The sequence below is a fragment of the Arachis duranensis genome, chromosome 2 (genome assembly GCF_000817695.3).
Source record: "Arachis duranensis cultivar V14167 chromosome 2, aradu.V14167.gnm2.J7QH, whole genome shotgun sequence".
Lineage (NCBI taxonomy): Eukaryota > Viridiplantae > Streptophyta > Magnoliopsida > Fabales > Fabaceae > Arachis > Arachis duranensis.
The window spans coordinates 11,767,910-11,774,900 of record NC_029773.3 but is presented as its reverse complement, the minus strand read 5'-3'; the positions used below and the strand labels follow the sequence as shown (position 1 = coordinate 11,774,900).

The 6,991-nt window shown below is 42.8% G+C and overlaps 1 long non-coding RNA gene across 1 annotated transcript; it reads right to left on the bottom strand.

Moving 5' to 3' along the window:
• Positions 1-42: 42 nt before the first annotated feature.
• LOC110277609 (uncharacterized) lies at positions 43-715 on the bottom strand. The gene is made up of 2 exons (XR_002370228.2): positions 462-715; positions 43-312 (listed from the first exon to the last, which is right to left on the bottom strand). It is a non-coding gene; the product is annotated as an uncharacterized LOC110277609 (long non-coding RNA).
• Between the last annotated feature and the right edge of the window lie 6,276 nt (positions 716-6,991).

Below are 6,991 nucleotides of genomic sequence, written 5' to 3'. Positions count from 1 at the left end.
TATATATATATTAAAATTGAACATATTATAATATAATATGTATAAACTAATTAATAAATTTTTAATTCGAAACAAGAAAAAAGAAATACAGCTAAATGAGAAGCATGGTCCAAATTGGACAACACATAAAGAATTTAAAACAGGGGATCTCCAAAAGGAGAAGAAATTAAAGTAAAAAAGCTTAAAAAGAGAAGAGTATTCTTGAGATTTATAGTGTTCCAATCGGGAGAAGAGAAACCCAGCTTGGCACATCTTTTCCTTGCTCTCTTTGGTCTTGTCTTCACCGCAATGGTGGTGGATTGCCGTGTATACCTGGCACAGTTGAAAATAATTATTTCATTATTTGAGGAATGAGATATATATGTTAAAAAGAACGATAAAGGTTCCACTAAGAAAAAAGGGGACACTTTTATTTTTTGAACATAAAAAGCTAGGTTATGGATAATCATGATGATGATCACCATTAGTATCATCCCCGGTTGATGGGTTTGGAGGACTTTTTGGAAGCATTTGCGTGAACTCATCTTGTAGTAATGGCCTCCATGCTTCTCCATATTTAGGAGAACCAATCAAAATCACCAACACCGTCACTATAGCTATCAACACGAACCTCCTATAATTGTTAGAGAATGTTGACATCATGAGCTCCTCCTATAATTGTTGTCTGATCTTGATGGACTTGAAAGCTAAGCCAAAAATTTGTGAGAGATCTTAAGTGAAATGATCAAGGTGTGATGAATATTACACACACATATATATATAAATAGAAGGTTGCCGCGTGCTGCCAATTCAATATCATAAGGGTAGGTAGATTTAGACTATTGGGAATGAGAACAATCTTTTTTGAGTTGACTTTGAATTGATGAATAATGTTAGTGGTTTGAATTCAGTAGATAGAAGCTTACCGGCGATTTCGAATAGAAGGTTAAAACTTAAAGCTAAAACTATATAAGTTTAGCTATATATATGTTTTCCTTTCTGATTTTGATGTCTTAGATATGTAAGGCAAAAATATTGATACTTACAGAAAATTATGATCAAAGCCATATAATAAATATATAGTTCGTGAATACGGTAACTATGGTAGATTTGGTGTTTTAATTAAAGAGTGCTTTTAAAATTAAAGTAATTTTTTTATTTAGCAACACTTTTTAAAAAGTGTTGTTAAAAAAATGTTACTAAAATATTAATAAAATAAATTTGATTTTAACAATTCTGTCATATTTATATCATACTTATATCGTCTACCATATATATATATCACTATTAGAAAAATTATTTTTAGTGGCCATTTATTTTACTTTTAGCAATACTATACATAGCCGCTAATATATTTACTAACAATTAGATATGATTAGCTGTCTTATGTTTTGTCACTAAAAAGTTTTAACCACAAATATATAATTGTTGGTAAAGACTTTTTTAATAATCGCAAAAAATATATAATTATCATTATAACATATAGTAATAATGACAAATATATAATTACCACAAAAATATGAATTAAATAAAACATATAGTAATTATTATATTATTGTCACTAAAAATTTGTCATTAAAAATAACTTTTGTTATAGTGTGTGTAAATATATCGTAAGTTTTATAAGTCTTGGAAAAGCAGCAATTTGAACCAAGGCACCTTGTAATATATATTTTCATAATCTGAACTCTGAATTAGAGAACTCTTTTTCTCTACAAATCTCATTCTAAGAGAATTGTGCAATCATGCAGGATGAATTTTCAACTGTTATAACAAAGTCATTGGTGACCTTGGATATTGGAACAATTGCTGGGTAGGCTACAATTCTTTAGATATCTATTTGAGGGGGAAAAAGTTTTTTTTCTCTAAACACTAAACAGAGTAGCGTGTGAGAACTTGATTCATGTATCTTCAAATCGTCATACTCTAACCTAAAATAGTATAAGATGGTATTTTAAAAAATAATTAGGGCAATTTACCAATTTAAAATGATTGGTTGAATCCTTTACCAGATTACAACATTTGGAAATTGCATACCAATTTGTCTTGTTTAAGTTTATATAGAAACCGTGGGAGCCAACCACGGATTCCAATTGTACATAAACCGTGGGAGGTAGCAAGGTTTTATGAGTTGGAAATGCACAATGTAAACCGTGGTAGGCAGCCACGGTTTACACTTTATTAATGAAAAGCAGAAACCGCTGGAGGTAGCCACGGTTTATGAAGAAGAAAAAGCGTAAAACGTGGCTGGCAACCACGGTTTATGAAGGCCATTGAATGAGCATAAAACCCTGTAACCTAGCACGGTTTATGTATAATGAAAATCTATATATATTCGAGTGAGAATGTAGTTGCTGAGGAGATCATTATCACAATGTCAAGTGAGGAAGAATGTGTTCTTGTCTTAGTGCATTGCTCTGGAAAAATTAAAAAAAGCAAAAAATATGGTGTGAAGTTCACTGATAGAGAACCGTTGAGTGTATTTGTTAGTTCGTCAAACAGTTTGTCAGATTTAAAGAGCACCATCTTGCAGAAGCTTGGGGTTTTTGGGAGCAAGGTTGTGAAGAAGATCTTCTACAAGATTCCCATCGCTGTAGTTTCCAGCGGTGTGATGTATGATACATTCGTGTTAGGGGCTGACGAAGATATTAGGGTTCTATTTCATTGCGTGAGGAGTTTTCCTGAGGTCAGAATACACGAGTTGTATGCGAAGTTGGAGGTAACTCTGGATAGTTCTGGGGCATCGGCTCCTGTTCATAGCTCGACTGCCGCAGGCAGTGCGTCTTGCTCGGCACCAGCAAACCGGTTTTCTGTTCCGCAGGTTGCCTCTCCTTCGTTTGCGGCTGATCTGGTACCAGCGGTTGCAGTTCGTACTGCACGTTCCCCTAATGAAGGGGTCCTGCAACAGGCATTTCTAGGGGAATCAGGTCGTGCCACAGATGATGAACATCAAGAATTCGGGGAACCTGATCGAGTAGAGAATGCAATGCGGGACGATGACTCTGACCAGGAGCCTGTAAATATATTTGGGGACAGCGACGATGACACCGGTGCCAATCCACAAGCACAAGAAGGTCCTTCAAGTTCCGGCACACAGCATTACCCTCCACACTTCTCGACGTTAAACTTGGAGGCTCTGGGTGAACATACGGCCGGAATTGCTACAGTGGGTGGTTCGTCAACCGAATTTCAGATTGGGCAATCCTTCCAGAGTAAAGAAGAAGCTGTTCTTAGTGTGAAGGACTATAGCATCCGTCGAGGTGTTGAGTACCGAGTGTTGGAATCGGACCATTTGAAGTATCATGGAAGGTGCAAGGACTTCGGCAAAAGTTGTACTTGGCTGATTCGGATTTCGCTCCGTGCACGGAAGGGAACTTGGGAGGTTAGGAGGTACAACGGTCCCCACACTTGCTTAGCTACATCTGTCTCCAGTGATCACCGTCAGCTTGATTACCACGTTATCTGTGCGAGGATTTTTCCGTTGGTTAGTGCGGATGCTGCAGTACCGATCAAGGTGTTGCAACAAGCGACTGAAGCTGATTACGGCTTCAAGCCCAGTTACCGGAAGGTTTGGAAAGCAAAACAGAAGGCAGTTGCACAAATATATGGAGACTGGGAAGAGTCTTATGCCGAATTGCCACGTTGGATGCTAGGCGTGGAGTTGACGATGCCCGGGACAGTTACTGTGTTGCAGACGTCTCCTGTTAGAGTTGGGGACCAGATTGATGAGTCAACAGTGTACTTTCACCGTCTGTTCTGGACATTTCCACCTTGCGTTGAGGCCTTCCAACATTGCAAGCCGCTTGTGAGTATTGATGGTACCCACTTGTACGGCAAATATGGAGGCACCTTACTGCTGGCAATTGCACAGGATGGGAACTCAAACATCCTCCCGATAGCATTCGCCCTTGTGGAGGGAGAAAATGCCGAGTCATGGGCATTTTTCTTGTCCAACTTGAGAAGGCATGTGACTCCACAGGAGGGTATCCTTGTTATCTCGGATAGGCATAACGGTATCAAGTCTGCACTAGAGGATCCCGTGAATGGTTGGCTGCCCCCACGTGCCTATCGGGCGTACTGTATCCGTCATGTGGCAGCAAATTTCAGCCTTTCTTTCAAAGGTAAAGATGCGAGAAGAATGCTGGTTAATGCTGCGTACGCAAAAACTGAGGCGGAGTTCTATTACTGGTTCGACATCATGCGTACAGAGAATCCGGCAATGTGTGATTGGGCGAACCGGATGGAGTATGAGAAGTGGACGCAACACCAGGATAGCGGTAGACGGTTCGGGCACATGACAACAAACATCAGTGAATGTGTGAACTCCGTCTTGAAGGGAACTCGCAACCTCCCGGTCACGTCGTTGGTTAAGTCCACATACGGAAGGCTTGCTGAGCTATTCGTTATCCGGGGACAAACAGCAGAGGCGCAACTTGGAGCTGGACAAGAGTTTTGTCAGGCATTGGTCAAGGGTATTGAAAGGAACATAAGAGAGTCAAGGTGCTTCACCGTCACGTTGTACGACAGGCACCAGTCGGAGTACACGGTTGCTGAGACGACACCGACTGGAAACTTCTCCTTGGGTAGCTACAGAGTCTCGCTGAAGGATCACACATGTGATTGTGGGTACTTTCAGGCCCTCCATTATCCATGCTGTCACGCGATTGCTTGTTGCGCCCACTCCCGGCTTAATTGGGCAGCATATGTGCATGAGGTGTATCGTATGAGTGAGGTGTTCAAAGTTTACAGTAACGGGTTTGTTCCGCCCATACCAGAAGGCCTATGGCCACCATATGCCGGGCCTACTATCATTCCTGATCCTAACATGAGGCGAGCCAGGGAAGGTCGGCCGAAGGCAACTAGGATCCGCGGTCCCATGGATCGATCTGCTGAGAACCAGCCCAAGCGCTGTGGCCTCTGTCGACAGCCAGGTCACACGCGGAGGAACTGTGGCCAGCGAAGAGATACTGCTGGCGGGGATCATTAGGATGTATTATTTAGGTTGAGGATGGGTTATCAATGTATGTTTAATTTCAGTCTTATAAGTAGCATTGGTGTTATTCATATGTTTATGTATCGTCATGTAAGAATATTTGTTTCTTGACTTGGTATATTAAGACAGCCTAATTTACTGTTAATGTCATTGTGTTGTTTAGACAAATAAAGTAGAAACGACTAGATCATTAATCATACTTAATAGTGAGATACATCAATTTAAGATACAACACCAGAAAGCATAATAAATGTTTAAACATTAATCCAAGTACATAATGAAAGAAAGGACATAGACAAATGGGAAATACATAGCTAACTAATCAGAGTCCTCGATCGTGTCACTGTCGTCATCGTGCAACTGACCAATAAGGTGACCTCCAGTGCCACATAAAGGAGCACGACGAGCCCTCCGTGGTCTCTGATCCACCTGTGGCACCTGTGCCTGTGGCGGAACTACGCTGAAAGCCGAAGTTGGGGTACCTCCCAACGCGAACCATGGGTCCAATGGTGAAGGCGCAGGCTCGTTCAGGTCAACCGGCAAACCTGGCTGTACATCCTGAACAAGTGGCTGGTGCTCGGCAAACTGTGAATGTCCCTCATCCATCTGTAGCCTATAATGAGTGCCGTCATCCTCTCCCAAGATGTCTGCTATATCTCTGAAGAACTCTGACTGACTCACAGGATCATCAATCTCCATACCGACGGCCGCGGTAGTAAAGTCGGCGAACATCTGAGAAGAACCCCCCACCTCGAACATCTGAGAAGAACCCCCCACCTCGTACGTACCCTGATCCATCCCTGTGCCCACACCACCAATGTCCTCACCAACAGCATCTTGACCACTGTGATACTCTCCGGATGGTCCTCTACCACGGGCCCGTCCACCACCATCCCGCTGACCATGTCGTCTGGCCCTACGTCTCGGAACACGATGATCAATATCACCTCCATGACCACCAACAACCTGCTCCTCATCTAACTGGTCGGCCAGCCATCGCCACTCTCGATCCGTAGTACGTGTGCCGATACGCCTACGCTTGTCCACGCGGCGGTTGTCCGGTCTGTCGACAACCTGCACCATAGGAGGTGCCTGGGATGACCCTCTATGACGAGCCTCCTCGGTCAACACAATAGGCCTGGGATCCTGAAATGCAACCTCTGGGGATAAAAATCGGTGGGCCACACGACACCACCAGTCCAGGTACTCAGCTGATGGCCCAGGATCAGAAACTCGGTCAACGGGTAAAACTGAGGCATGCCGATCTTGCCAATGCTCATGCCACTCCCGATAATATGAGGGGAACCACCTATCTCCACCCCTGCCGTCCTTCGCATGAAGCCAGTCTATGTTAAGAGCCAAATGAGGGAGATGCTGAACCCCGCCGAACTGAGGCATAACCCTATCCACCTGGTGCCACTCAATCGCAGCAAAATAAATGAGACTGGTAACTGCCGTCCATAGCCTGCGGTGCTGGTCTAGTAGTATCTCTGGATGAACAACAGCTGCGACATCCGGAGTGGAATAGGGCTCCCACACGATCTACATCACGTAATGAAACTTTACGTAAAACAAATTCTATAACAGGCAAAACATAACTGAATGAACTATAAATAAATTACTCACATCATGCACACGCAATCTATCCAAACAAAGGCGTGCAGCCACCACTCTTTGATCTACTGCATCGTTTCTCGGTAGATACTGAGCCCACCTACAAGTTCAATTAAAAGAATGTCATAACATCTAATGGGACATGTAAATGAACAATTTCAAACTCTAGCATCATATTTCTTTACCTGGATGCAAGTGGAAACCCGAATCTGTTGAAATCACTTGGCCTCAGACAAGGAAATCTCCAGAAGATCCAAGACTGTAGAAGCTGAAGTGGCCCAGCCAAGTTGACAACATTTCTGTTTGTTCCACGACAAAGACATCTGTACAACCACGCCAGCGCGGCCGAGCCCCAGCTATATCTACCCAAGTCATCCAACGATGCCACATAAGGCAACCAGCGAA